Here is a 13,462-nt window from a genome sequence, read left to right as displayed (position 1 = left end):
GGGGCGCCTGTATGGCTCCGTCAGTTAAATGTCTGCCTTTCGCCAGGTCATGACCCCAGGGTCCTTGAATCGAGCCCCAAGTCAGGCTCTTTGCTCAGCGGGCCACCTGCTTTTCCCTCCCTCTCTGCCTAATGCTCCCCCTGCATGTGCTCTCTCTCTCTGTGTGTCAAATAAATAAATAAAATCTTAAAAAAAATTTTGTCTCACCAATGCATCCCCAGCTCCTAAGATGTGTCTGGCGCAAAGGTTTAGAGAAGCAATAACATTTATTAAGTCTGCTGGGGTCACAGCTGATCCTCAGTAATTAAAATACACACATGTGTACGTGTATGTACATACATACACACGTAAGTATGTGTGTGTGTCTGAAATTAAAAGGAGGAAAGGACATTTGCAGGACTCTCACGGGGTGTGGGAGTCGTCTGGAATCAAGGGCGCAGGTAGTGGCAGCGAGGATGACACGGTATTTGGAATCAGAAGCTCGGGATTCAAATCCAGCCTGGGCCTGCCCGGCTCGGAGGCGGCTTCGGGGAAGGCCAGACAGCCCGCCTCTCTGGGTCATCTCCCTTCACCTACTGGGTCCTCTAAGTACCCTCAAACCCTTTCCGGAAAGACCTCAAACATAAGACACCAGCCGACGGAGGGTCTGATGCTTCTCTGAGCCTCCGGTCCCCATCCGCGGGTTGGGGCGGGGGGCTTTAGTGAGAGCACCTGGCAACGCGGGAGCCCCTCCACCTACCGGGAAGGGCCGAGGCGCTGAGTTGGACCAGCAACGACTCGCCCAAGGAGAAAGACCTAAAAGGGAAGGCCACGTTCAAAGAAAAAATTAAGGTGGCTTCCAGGCAGGAGCTTTGCACGGGGCAGGGGGACTTCCCCGCCCCCAGGTGCGCAGCCCGCGCCGCCCACCCCGGGCGCGAGGCGAGGGCAGCCGCGCTCTAGGACCCGAGGAGGAAGAGCTGCAGGAGACGGTGCCTCCAGCGGGTGCTGCCGCGAGCGGCCGGCCGAGGGGCTGGAAATGAAAGTAAAGCGCTCCGGAGCCACATGGACGGAGCTGCCGGGGCGGCGGCGCCGGGAGCACGATGCGGCCGCCCGTAATTAAATAGCATTTACTCTTATTATTACTAATAATAATAACGTAATCATACCTCTAGTCATAGCATACCATTTATCGGGCTCGGCGCAGGCCCGCGGGGAGCGCAGCCCGGCCGAGGTGAGTGCTGCGCGCGGCCCGAGCCCCGCGGGGCAGAGGCCGGGGCCCGACCGCGTCCCGGAGGCGGGCGCGGGAGGGCTCGGGGGCGCCCGGGGGCCGCGCCGGGCCGGGAGGAGGCGCGGGGGAAGCCCGGGCCAGGCCGGAGCTGCGCGGGGCCACCCGCAAAGTGCATTTTGCAGAAATAAAGAAAGAGCCGCCAAATCCTCATTTCCTCCTTTTTGGGGCTCCCCCTCCCCGTCCCCGTGCCCTGCCCCAAAGTTTCAAAGTTGTGCGGCCGGGGGCACCTGCCGCTGGGTGATTTGGCCGCCCCTGCAGCTCCCGGTGGTGGTGGTGGGGGAGAGTGCCTTGGAATTTTCTTGCGTGGGGGGCTCCCGCCTCGGCGTCCGGAGCTTTGGGGTGCGCGGATGATTTGCCGGCCCCCGCGAAGGGGGTCGAGGGGGCTGGCAGGGGCGTTTCTGGCTGCGCGCCCCTTCCTTTTGTGTGCGTCTTGGTCCCGCAGCGCCGAGAGTTGAGGGGACCGCAGCAAGGGCCGAGGACCGCGGCCGCCGACGGGTCGCCTCTGTCGGCTGCGGCGGCCACGCGAGCCCGGGGATCCGGGGCCTGCGGCCCGGCCGGGGTGGGGGGGGGAGGGGGCGGCAGGAAAGGGGGGCGCGGTCTGGGCAGGGGGGCATTTCCGGTCGCGAGATCCATCCCTGGGCTGGGAGGCCTGGGCGGCGGGTCGCTGTGCCAGGAGCGCGCGGGGACTGCGAGGGTGGGAGGTGAGGGGGGTGCAGCTCCGGCGCTTGGGGGGCGCCCCCCCCGAGATGGGCGCCCCAGAGTCACTGACCCAGGCCTCCGACCCCCTCCCGCCCTCAGAGGGCCTCCGGGATCCCCGGCCCCGGGCCTGCTCCCTCCTCTCCCCTCTTTTCCTTTTTAAAATCTCTCTGGCTCGGATATTTATAAGGTGCCTGGTTTAAGGGTCTTGCACAGAGACAAAGCACTTTTCCCAGGAGGAAAACAAAACAAAACGAAAACGTAGAAACGTTCCCCCTGCCCCTTATGGCTCTGGTGCCAGCATGGCATCAATGGGGAAGAGTAGGGGCTGGGGCCGGGAAGAGGGGCTGGGGAGTCTGGGGCTGGAGAAGGGGGCTGGTCCTGCACTGGGGTCTGGGGGCCCACGGCAGCTTTGTCGGTTCTCTGGGGTTGCTCACAGAGACTTTGGTGTCTAGGTACCAGACTTTGAACCCCAACTTCTTACCATTTTCCTCAGCATCTGCAATTCATCCAGTCCCATGAAAATAGCAGAATGCAGATCCTTGAATTTTCACACAAATGGGATAATTATAGTACATTTAGCAACTGTTGGACACAAAATTCCAGCGGAATCTTTACTTCTACTACTGAGACTACTACTGCCCCTCTCCCCACATACAACCATACCCACCAGAGTCTTCCTTCCCCATTTTGACTTCCCAGAAATTGGACTGCGAGGTAGAAATGATGCCTGTCCAAAATGCTGTTGGGGCAGATTGGAGGCCCGGGGTACCCGAAGCTGGGAAAGTGAAACCTGTTTTGAGGAGGGATGAGATCTGAGGATGGGAGAGAGATTTTGTGGTCCCTGAGCTGGAACCAGGTTTGTGTTCAACAGAGGCTGTGAATTCTAAGCTGTTGGCTTTTTGTTTGGGATGGACAATGAAGAATGTGGGGTGGGTGGATTATTGGGGGCTAAGAAGCTCTGTGGGATGAGCTAGTGTCTAGGTATAAGAAAGTTAAGGAGTCGGTAGGTTTGGATTTGCGACTCTGAAAATAATAATCCCTTAAATAGAACTTTTTCGTTTATAACAAAAGGGCTTTCACATACGCTAGCTCATCTGTGCTCCATAGCAACCATGTCAGGTAGACGTTATTCAGTCCTCATTTTCCAGATGAGAAACCTGAGGCTTCTAGAATCAAATGTCCCTCTGGAAAGTCACACAGCAGAGCTAGGATTCCCACTTAAGTGTCCGGACTCTGAATCTTCAGCCTTTCGCAGGGGCCCGGGCCACCTTAGCAAATTAGTTTTTGAATGCCTTCTGTGAACGTGGTGAGATGCTGTGGGGCAGGTTTGGGGTTGAGTTTGTCGCTTAGATTCTGGCTGGAAGGAGAAAGTCAACTCTAGCAGAACCTGCAAGAGGACGGAGCCCTGCTCAGGACTGGAGTCAATGCAGTGGGAGGGAGCTGAAGAGAGAGCTCTCAGGGTAACCTGGAAAAGTTAGGGAGGGCCTCCGGAAAGTGGATCTCGGAGCTTGACAGAATGGGGAGGTCTGGCTAGGGAGAGAGAAGAGGAAGGGAATTCCTGGGATGGCCACAGTTGGTTCTGTGCTGGGAGGTTGACGGGTAGTCTGACTCTTACAGTGGTTCCATGAGGGGGGTGGGCATTTATATCTCCATTTTACAGATGGAAAAACTGAGGAACACAGGATTCATGTGGCTGGCCCGATGTCAGCCAGCTGGATCGGAACCCAGGCTTATGTGACTGTTGAGTATGTACGATGGGATTGGTATCAGAATTTGGCTCGCCTCCATTTCAAATGTGTAGACAAAGAACAGAGACCGGGGCAATCGGATTCGGCAAACACAATAGGGGTGGGGGCTTAAGCCCAAAGGCCAGCAGGCTCCCCGAGGTGGGGAAGTCTTACTGAACTCCCTTCTATCCTGGGGCCTCATGGGGCTGGCCCAGTGAAAGTACTTAGAAGATCTCTGGAAGCGAGCCTGGAGAAGGCAGAACGGTGGTGAAGGAGGCCTGGGCTCTGAGTGTGGAGTCTAAGTTCACTTCCTCAGTGCCTGCGGGTGCCGAGCTTGTTGTTTGGAAAGGAGAAAGATATGGGTGATTAACCTGAGTTTCCCAAGGGCAGACACTGGGTCTGATTCACCCCCTGTGCCCCAGGCCCCAGTGGGGGTGGGAGGAGGACACATTCAGCCAACGTGCTGTCATACTGAGTTATACCCCAGTGTAGAGGAGGAAGGGGTTTTTTTTTTGGCCCTAAGTGGAAGGTCTTTCTAGAAGAAGTGCCATTTGGAGACTTGGGAGGTGGTTCAGAAAGGCCAGAGAAGGCATCCTGAGGAGAGCCCTTGGGCTCTCTGGACCTCAATTTCCCTTTCTGAAAAGGAGCCCTGAGGTTGGATGGTGTGTGATGGTCACCTGTGGGGAGAAACCCAGTGCCCCGGGATCGGGGTGGGAGAGTCGGATGAGAGGAACTACACGTGGAGGGGTTTTACATTTTTTAATCGTGTAGCCGTTACCCAAGCCAGCATTTCCTCTAGTCCAGTCCTGTTGTGTGCGAGTGCTTTTTCCTAGATGAGTTTCCTTAATCCCTACAGCAGCCCTGCAGGGAAGCACTGTGATTGTCCCCATTTTACAGATGAAGAAACTGGCCAGGGAGGTTGAGCGGCAGAGCCAGAGAGCAGACCCAGGTAGCCTGGCGCTTGAGTTGCTCTGTGTGGGCCTAGGGACAGGGAGGGACGGGGCGGGCGGTGGGAACCTCAGATGGCAGAGGTGGAGGTGTCCCCTGAGGAAGTCTGGCTGCCAGCTGAAGCCAGAGCCTCAGCCCGGGCTGATGGAGTGACGGCTGCGTGTCAGCTCCCAGGAGCCTCCACGGGAGCCAGCTCCTTTCATCACATTTAATGGGCCGTAGAAAACGGGCTGGCTTTCCTTCCTCTGTCATCACCAACTCCGGGGCTCCTTCCTGCCTTATTTATTTCCCCAGGAAGTCTGTTTCTCAGCTAGCGCCCTGATGGCTTCTACGGGTTCTACGGCCCCCGTCAGGCCGCGGGGGCCACTGCCGCCTTCAGAACCCAGCTGGGGCCGGCTTCAGTTCAGCCGCGGGGCCCTGGCCCCCACTCGGCGCTTGATGGCAGCAGTGGCACTTAGGGACACCGGCCACCACACGCTTACGGCTGCCGTGTGCCAGCCCTGTGCTCGGCCCTTTCTGGGCCTTCTTTTTACTGAATCCGCTCAACAACGCTTTGAGGCAGGAGCGAGTTTTAGCTGCCCCGTTTGGCAGATGGGAAGACTGGGTCCAAGATCACCGGGCTGTGGGGGAGCTGGGACATGGAGGGTCCAAGGGAGCCAGGCACTCCCCAGCCCAAGCCCACTCTGCAAGAGAAGTGCCTTCAAGGTATTTTGTTTATTTACTTAGTCACCTCTGTGCCCAATGTGGGGCTCAAACTTGCTACTCTGAGAGCAAGGGTTGCGTGCCCTCCCGACTGAGCCAGCCAGGCGCCCCACAAGTTCTTTTAGTCTCCAGGAAGCTCTTATCTATCCAGAAATCTCGATGATCTGTTGTTTGTATTGTGCTTTGGGCCATAGTCTCAGGAATCCTCTTGATACTCCTTTAAAAGATAAGAAGTCCTTGTTTTGCAGAAGATGAAAATGGAGGGGTCACCCGCTCTCCAGCTCTTCCTACCCTGTCCACACTGTGACTTGGAAAGGGAACAGGGTGTCACATTCCCTGGGACCGAGAGCCATGTCTTCCCAAGTGCTGGGGTCAGCCAGCGAGCATCCAGTGATCACTTGCTGTGAGGGCTGTGGGGGAGGTTGAGGATATGACCCTTCTGGGGTTTACAGAGGTTCACTTATGCCCTTGTTCTCTGGAGCATCTGTGTCATGCCCTGCAGCACAGGAACTTAGGGCAGGGAGTCCAAAGTCCTGATTTTCATTCCCAGCTCCAGCACATTCTAGCTACGCGTTCTGGGGCATAATCATATTGTCACTCTTGGCCTCACTCTCTCTCTCTCTCTCTCTCTCTCTCTTTTTTTTTTTAAGATTTTATTTACTTATTTGACAGCGAGAAAGAGATCACAAGTAGGTAGAGAGGCTGGCGGGGGGTGGGGTGGGCTGGGGAAGCAGGCTCCCTGCTGAGCGGAGAGCCCAATGTGGGGCTTGATCCCAGGACCCTGAGATCATGACCTGAGCTGAAGGCAGAGGCTTAACCCACTGAGCCACCCAGGCGCCCGGCCTCAGTCTCTTGTTCTGTGAAATGGCCTGACCGATTCAGTCCCATCCTCCCTGGGTGTGCTGTGAGACTCAAATGAAGAGAATTTGAAAACTCTAAAGACCAATAGTGTGATAGCATGGTTGTGGTGGCCATAACCTCCAGAATCTTCTCCACTGCCTACCTCGATCCAGGCCCAGACCACTGCAGTAGCCTGCTAACTCATTTTCCAGCTTCCCCTCTTTTCATCTGTCCTCAGTGCAGCAGCCTGACGGATCTTCTCAAGATTTAAATGGGACCTTGTCAGTCTTCTGCTAAAAAGATTCCAATGGCTTCCTGACACACACACAACGCAGTGCTGGCTCCCCGGTCTGGCCTGCACATAGCTTTCTAACGAGCCTTACTCGTCCCCTTGAAACTTGCTTCCTACTTGGCTTGCCCTCACTCTAGCGGTGCGGTGACACTTGCCTTCTGTCTTTTTCTCGAACATTCCGAGCTTGTTCCCACCTTAGGGCCATTACCTTTGCTGGACCCTCTGCTGGTGTGCGCTCACCTGCCTCCTGTGTTCCCATGTCTGGCTCCTTCTTGTTTCTCTTGAATGCTGACTCCCTGAAAGGCCATCCCTCCCTGCCACATTTCCAATTTCAGTTTGCTCCTCTAACTCTTCTCTGTAGCTTTACTTGTCTTGTGCATTTAACATGGGCCTGTTTATTTGTCTTCCCACGCCTGGACCTCGTGTTCCATGAGGTCAGGGACTTTCTTAACCTCACTCCCCCAGCATCTGGCACATAAAGGTGCTCTGTGGTTATTTGTTGAGTAAATGAGTAATAGTAGCAGGGTGGTCCCGACCAGCCCTTGCCAAAAAAAGAGTGGCCTAGATAGTTAGAAACTGCAAAGCAGGGGTGCCTGGGTGGCTCCGTGGGTTAAAGCCTCTGCCTTTAGCTCAGGTCATGATCCCAGGGTCCTGGGATGGAGCCCCGCATTGGGCTCTCCCCTCAGCAGGGAGTCTGCTTCCCCACCCCCCTCTCTGCCAGCCTCTCTGCCTGCTTGTGATCTCTGTCTGCCATATAAATAAATAAAAACTTTAAAAAAAGAAACTGCAAAGCACTTGGTGTTGACTGATCAAAAAGCACTTACGGAGTAATTTTGTAAGTTGCCAGGTGCTCTATAACCGTACGGGTGCAGGAGAAATGCAATCGTCTGATTTCCTCCTGGATGTGGGTGTTAGGGGTGCGGTATGTAAATTTGCAAAATTGTCTTGCAAGTTGGGTATCACTAGCTGCACCTCCCAAATGACAAAACCGAGGCTCAGAGAGGTGCCCTCAAAGCTGGGGGAGGGGGGCTGTGCTGGGATTGGAACCAGGTCTCCCAGACCCTTGGAGACAGAGTTGTGGGTTTGAACCGTTCCCGTGCAGTGTGGCCCCTAAGTTGTGAGCGGAAGGCAAGAAAGTCAAAGCCTTTTGTAACCAGAGCGCTGCAGACGGGAGGGTTCTGCTCTGCCACCTCGGTTGACTCTTGGTTTGGCTGAGAGCGGAGGCGGGAGGGACGTTTCCTGAACTTTGGTTTCTGTTCAAGGTAGCACAAAGAAAACAAACTGCAAGTTGCTGAGGGCTGTGGGCGGTCCATGTCTTGCGTTCATGTTCATTCCTTGACAGGTGGTTTCTGGCGGAGCCAGCGGTGGCCCTAGTGCCTCTAGCTCGCTTCCTCAGCAGCTGGGTGGCCCTGGGCAGGTCGGAGACCTCCCCTGCAAGGCTCACTTCTGTTTAAGACTTTAGTTTTTCCAAGCCTAGCTTTTCTGGGGAAGGTGGGGATACTAGCAGCTGCCTTTGAGATGGTGGTAGGGACAGGCAGGATTCCAAGTTGTCTCTGTACCACGGACCTGTTGGGCAGCCTGGGGGAGCCCAGGAACAGCCTCTCAGAAGACTGTCTTTATTATTACTTATTTAAATATTATTATTTATGATTTTATTATATAGTATTATTGTAGTATAAAAATGCTATTTTATTATGATTATGTTTATATTTATTATGTATATGTGTATATTAAAATAATGCTGTTATTATTTTATTATATAAAATTTATTTATTTATTTAAAAGATTTTACTTATTTATTTGAGAGAGAGAGAGAGAGAACATGAGTTGGGGGGGCGGTTAGAGCTAGAAACAGACTCCCCGCTGAGCACAGAGCCTGCCACTACATGGGGTGGGGCTCGATCCCTGGACGCTGAGATCATGACCTGAGCCGAAATCAAGAGTTGGATGCTTCCCCCACTGAGCCACCCAGGCACCCCAGAATCCCGTTTTTAAATGCGTAAAGTAAAATACACAGGATTGCAAAGGAAACAATCCTGAATTGTGGCTGGGCTCTTTTATCAATGCACTGTACAACAAGTTCTGGCAGTGAGTCTGATGGAAGCGCCATAATTTTGAAGTTGGGATGAGCGTGAACAATATTTTGTTGTGCCTGCAGCAGCTGAAATATGACAGGGGAAGAGCTGTGATTTCTAGCATGACACTGTTGCGGCGTATTGCCTACCTTCGGAGTTGAGGGAAATGCTGTATACCAGGTAGGGGTTAGTGAAAAGAACTTGTAAATTTTTTTTTTTTTTTTTTCCCATCCAAGTTCATGGCCCCTGAATACTCACCGTGGGCCCCGGGTTCAAAACCCTTGCCATAAAAGGTGCATGACACACAAAACACATAATCTGTAAAAGTGAGCCCAAACCCCTCCTCTGCCTCTTTGGAGCCGAGGGTCCTCAGGTGGACAGACAGGGTTGACCATGCCTTGGGGTAGGGATAGATGCTGACCTGGAATTCTGAAATGTGAGGTCGAAGACAGTGAAATGGAAGCTTTGCTGGTCTCCGAGGAAGCTGTCGAGCACCTGGTGAGTCAGGAGGCACGTCAGGCATCTTTGGAGATGACGTCACCTCAGGTGTGTTCATGGGGGGTGTGGCAAGTCTGCAGTCTGCACTGACTGCTCCCTTTCCATGAAACCCGCAGTAGGTGAGGGCCAGGCAGGTGGAGTGTGGGATGAAACTGGAGGCAGCCCATGGGGATGGGGGAGGAAGCTCCTCTGAGTTGGGAGGTAAGAGGGTGTGGGCTCCAGAGCCCAGCTGCCAGGGTTCAAGTCCCCACTCTGGCACTTACAACCTGTGTGGCCCTTGGAGGTTAGTTCACCTCCTTGTGCCTTGGTCTCCTCATCTGTAAAATGGGGATGATAATAGTGCTTTTTTTACGGGGTGTAGTGAGTTTTTTTTAAAGATTTATTTGAGAGAGAAAGAGAGCGTGGGGAGGGGCAGAGGGAGAGAGAAATGTTAGCAGACTCCTTGCCGAGCGCAGAGCCTGCTTCAGGGTTCGATCTCACAACCCTGAGATCATGACTTGAGCCGAAACCAAGAGTCGGACGCTTAACTGACTGCACCACCGAGGGGCCCAGAGAGTTACGTATTATATTTAAAGCTCTTCAAACAATACCTGGTAGGAAAAAAAGCTTAATAAAGGACTGAAATCAGCATCTTCACTGCTCTTATGCGCTGCCCAGAGACAAATCGGATGCGGCTTTTGCCTTCACGAAGCTCATAGTTTAGGGAGAGATGAGGACGGAAGCACACACTGTCGGTTAACTAGGGTGAGTGCAATGGTTGTGGTGAGCTTCGGGAGCTGTGTTGGGGTGGGGCTCGGGGAAAGAGGCTTCCTGCTAGAGAAGCCACCTCAGCTGGGCTTTAAAGAAGCACCGGGCCCTAGCCAGGGTGGGAAGGAAGCAGTGGGTGTGAGGGCTGCTCCAGACAGAGCGGGCAGCTTGGGTCTGACATTGTCAGAGTGAAACCTTCCGGGCCGGCCATGGGGCTGGAGAGGAAGCCAGGCACTCCCTACGGTGCTGTGTGCCTGGGATGAACAGCTTGGCCTTTGTCCTTCTGGTCGTGGGTGACATGAAGGTTTTGTTTGTTTTTCAACTTTTATCCACAGGAAGTAGCAAAAATAGTACAAAGGGTTCCCTTCACCCAACTTCGCATGATGATGGTATATACGTTTACATTATCAAAATGGTTCACATTTTCAAAACCAGAAAACTGGTATTGGTACATTACGAGCCTGTGGAGCTTATTCATTTTTCACCTTTTAACAACAAAAATGAAAACAGCTGCATTCATCTGTGTGTGCGCATGTGTGCACCCGGAAGGGTTTTGAGCAGGGGAGTGACATTGACATATGTGTTGGACAAATACTCCCGACCACCAAATGGCAGCAGATTAGAGGGGGCTTTTTGGAGGCTGTTGGCAGGGAATGCTGAGGGCCTGAGAGCCGTGGTCATGGGGATGGTGGGAGGAGCTGCAGAGTGAACTGTTTTAGAGGTAATTGTGGAAGGAACTGGGACAGAGAACAGGATGGCAGTTGGAGCCATGACTGGAGTTTGGGGGAAATGGAGGAGGAGGAGGAGCAGGGGAGATGCTGCTGAGTTAAGTTTGGAATACAGTAAGTTGGAGGAGCACCCAACTGGGATGGGCACCAGTGAGGACTTTCTGGGCACAGAGGCATCAGAGTTGGGTCTTAACAGATGAATAGGAGTTGGGTAGGTGCGTGTGTCGGGGGAGAGGGCATTCCAGGTAGAGGGCCCTCCAGCTAGAGGGCCCAGGATTTGGAAAAGCATGAGGGTCCTAAGCAGCCTGGGTTTTGGACATCTAGGTAGCACCGCTCAGAGGGTAAGAGACGTGAAAGAGGGTAAGAGACGTGAATCTGAAATACTGGGGAGAAGACGAGCCTGGGAGGAACCGATTTGTGAGTCAATGACATGACTCATGAGGTCATGAAATGTAAGAGCTCATCTGGGGAGAGCATGCAGAGTGAGGAGAGCAGGAGCACTGTTCCTTAAGTGGAAACTCGGACACATTGGTGTTGAGACCTGGGCAGAGGAAGAGGAGCCCCTAAACAGACAGAACAGGACCGATCAGAGAGGTGTGAGAAGGACCTGGCAGTTACTGCCAAGAGTCCCGGAAAAGGCGCGTGACAAACTATCCCTCTACTGGACTCAGCAACCAGGAAGGAGGTCCCTGGGATGGAGAGGAAACTTGGCAAGCACCTTTGGTAGAGTGAAAGGCAGGTTGCTGGGATTTGGGGAGTGGAGTGGGACGTGAGGATGTAAAGACAATATAGATTACTGTTCCACAAAACATGACCAAGAAAAGGAGGAGAGGTTGTGCATTATTCAGAAGGGGATTGAGAATCAGGGGAGGGAATTTTGGGGGGTGGGGGAGACTTGAGCATGAGGACAGGTTGAGGGATCCTAGGGCTGGGTCTGATTGCTTAATGGCAACAGAGATGTGTGTGGCCCCAGGGCCAGGCTGCTGGGATTTAAGTACCAGCTCTACCATGTGCCAGCTGTGTAACCTTGGGGAAATCACAGAACTTCTTTGTGCCTCTTTTCTCTTTCGAAAAATGAGGATGATAGGCTATCTCACAGGGTGTGCTGGAAGGTACTATGTATAAATAGATCATGACATGCCAAAAAGAGAGAGAGATGCCATGCTAGCTCCTAGCACTTGGTAACCCCTTGGCAAATGTTATTACTTGGTTATTTCAATGTCCGTTTTTTTATTTATTCAACTTATTCATTCTTATCTATATAATGCCTGGGTTGGATGAATTGATTCATTGATCCATTTCTTTTACCACCATTTATGGAGCACTTGCTCTGCACCAAGGACAGGGCCGAGGCTTTGAGATTCTGAAGAGGCTGGTCTAATGACGATCTGAATCTCTGAAATTCTGTGATCAGCAAACTGTTTTCAAAAGTGAGGGAAATAAGGGCACCTGGGTGGCTCAGTTGGTTGAGCGACAGCCTTCGGCTCAGGCCATGATCCTGGAGTCCCGAGATTGAGTCCCACATCAGGCTCCCTGCTGAGTGGGGAGTTTGCTTCTCCCTCCACCCTTCCCCCTTGCGTGCTCATTCGCATTCTGTCTCTCAAATAAATAAATAAAATCTTTAAAGAAAAAGAAAAGTGAGAAAAAGAAAAAGTATGGTTCCTTCATGGTTTTCAGGTCAATGGTTTGGTCTTTCTCCTGGGAAGAACAGCCCATGGACACTTGGGCAGAACTGAAAACACTGGGTTTGAAACCAGACTCCTGGTTTCAAGGCTCCACTTGGCCTCTGAGGCCTACCAGGTTGGCCTCAAGTCAGGCATCTCGTTTTGTAGTTTAGATTATAAGGTTAACACTTTCTCTGTGCAAAAAAATCCAAATCGTGCTGAAAAGTGTTCTGTGTCCTGCTGCTGCTTGGCAGATCCCAGTCGCCAGAGGGAACCAGTTAAATTGGAGACTGTCTTTCAAACGTCCTCTTGATGTAAACACACATTGCACGCAGATGTGATCATACAACACAGAATGTTCTGGAATCTGCTTTTTTCCTTCCTCGACCATGAATGGCGGCATCTCCATGACGAGGCATAAAATAGATTCAATAGCTGCATTGTGTTCCATGGGAGGGCATGAGCTCAGTGGATTAATTCTCTGCTGGTGGACGTTCAAGCTCCCTCTGGTTTTTCACTCTTAAAAAAAAAAAAAAATACATCCTGTACAAACATAACTGCTTGTACGATGACTTTCGCAGGATAAATTCTTGGAAGTTTTTGGGTCAAAAGGACAGGGCGCTTTATCATGTTGAAGGCTTTGGGCTGCAAGTAACAGAATTCCTCCCTCAGAACGAGAGTGTTATAATCTCACGTGATAAGTGAGGCGGAGCAGTTCCAGATCAGCTGATTTGGGGGTTGGACACATCACTCCACTGCTTCTGTTCCGCCCTCCCCAGCGCAGCGGCAGAAGAGGAAATCTCGGTTCCATTTTGAGTGTGAAGAAAACCCTTCCCAGAAAACCCTTGGCTGACTTCCCCTCCTCTCTCATTGGTCAGGGTGGCGTCACGTGCCCGTGCCTAACCCAATCACCGGCAAGTAAAAGAGCCATTATGATTGGCTGAGCCCCGTGCAGGTTCACCTGGGAAAGGAACTGCCTGGGGGCTGTGCGGGGAAGGGTGAAGGGCAACTGGGTGCCTTGCCACACTGCTTCACGGAGGTGCTGCCAGGCCGCGCTCTGGGTGTACTTGCCAGGGTGGGGCGTGCCCGTTCCTCCGCCAGGGTCAATCGGGCTCTCCTCCCACGGTAGCCTCAGAGGTGCGAAGCGGCGTCGTGTTGTTCATCCCGTGTTTTATCAGTGCATTCGAGTCTTTCCTTCACGATTCATTTAGCTCCTGAGCATTTCCCGTTTATGTTCTTTGCCCCTCTTTTTAAGTAATCGTGATGATCATGCAG

The 13,462-nt window shown here is 52.9% G+C and overlaps 1 protein-coding gene across 5 annotated transcripts in view; it reads left to right on the top strand.

Annotated features, from left to right (window-relative positions):
• Positions 1–934: 934 nt before the first annotated feature.
• The window catches only part of ZC3H7B (zinc finger CCCH-type containing 7B), a 52,427-nt gene continuing 39,899 nt past the window's right edge, over positions 935–13,462 (top strand). Inside the window, exon 1 of one of the 5 annotated variants that reach the window (XM_080811974.1) lies at positions 935–1,210. The gene's annotated coding sequence lies outside the window, so the exon portion shown is untranslated. Of the gene's footprint in view, positions 1,211–10,565; positions 10,638–13,462 lie in introns of those variants that run through there. The other 4 variants (XM_080811973.1, XM_080811972.1, XM_080811970.1 and 1 more) reach the window with 4 other exon arrangements.

This window comes from Martes martes (genome assembly GCF_963455335.1).
Source record: "Martes martes genome assembly, chromosome: 8".
Lineage (NCBI taxonomy): Eukaryota > Metazoa > Chordata > Mammalia > Carnivora > Mustelidae > Martes > Martes martes.
This window is presented reverse-complemented; position numbering and strand designations above follow the sequence as displayed.